Raw genomic sequence first — 378 nt, forward strand, 5'->3', positions numbered from 1 at the left:
ATTAACTTATCGTGCCGAGATGTGAATAAACCGCAAACACCGCTGTTGCAAATAATGTTGCCTTCATTTTCGGGGGAAACGTAGAATGATGAATAACATATCCAATAAGAATATGACTTTCAATACTGTCTTCATTCGTAAATATATTGTCATTATCACTTCCATTTCGAGGTACTTCTTTTTGCATATTTGTTTAGAGTGTAATCTATGTCATGTTGAAAAGAAACGAGGAAAATTCTTTTACATGAAACGGTATCAATTCCTACTCAAAATTTAGTTTGAAAAATCTATGTGAAAAAAAAGGAATAAGAGAAAAAGAAATGACACTGCATTTGAAATTGGCAGAAGGAGGGGGGGGGGGGCTTTTGCATGCGATGG

Source organism: Penaeus monodon, chromosome 27, assembly GCF_015228065.2.
Source record: "Penaeus monodon isolate SGIC_2016 chromosome 27, NSTDA_Pmon_1, whole genome shotgun sequence".
Taxonomy (NCBI): Eukaryota; Metazoa; Arthropoda; class Malacostraca; order Decapoda; family Penaeidae; genus Penaeus; species Penaeus monodon.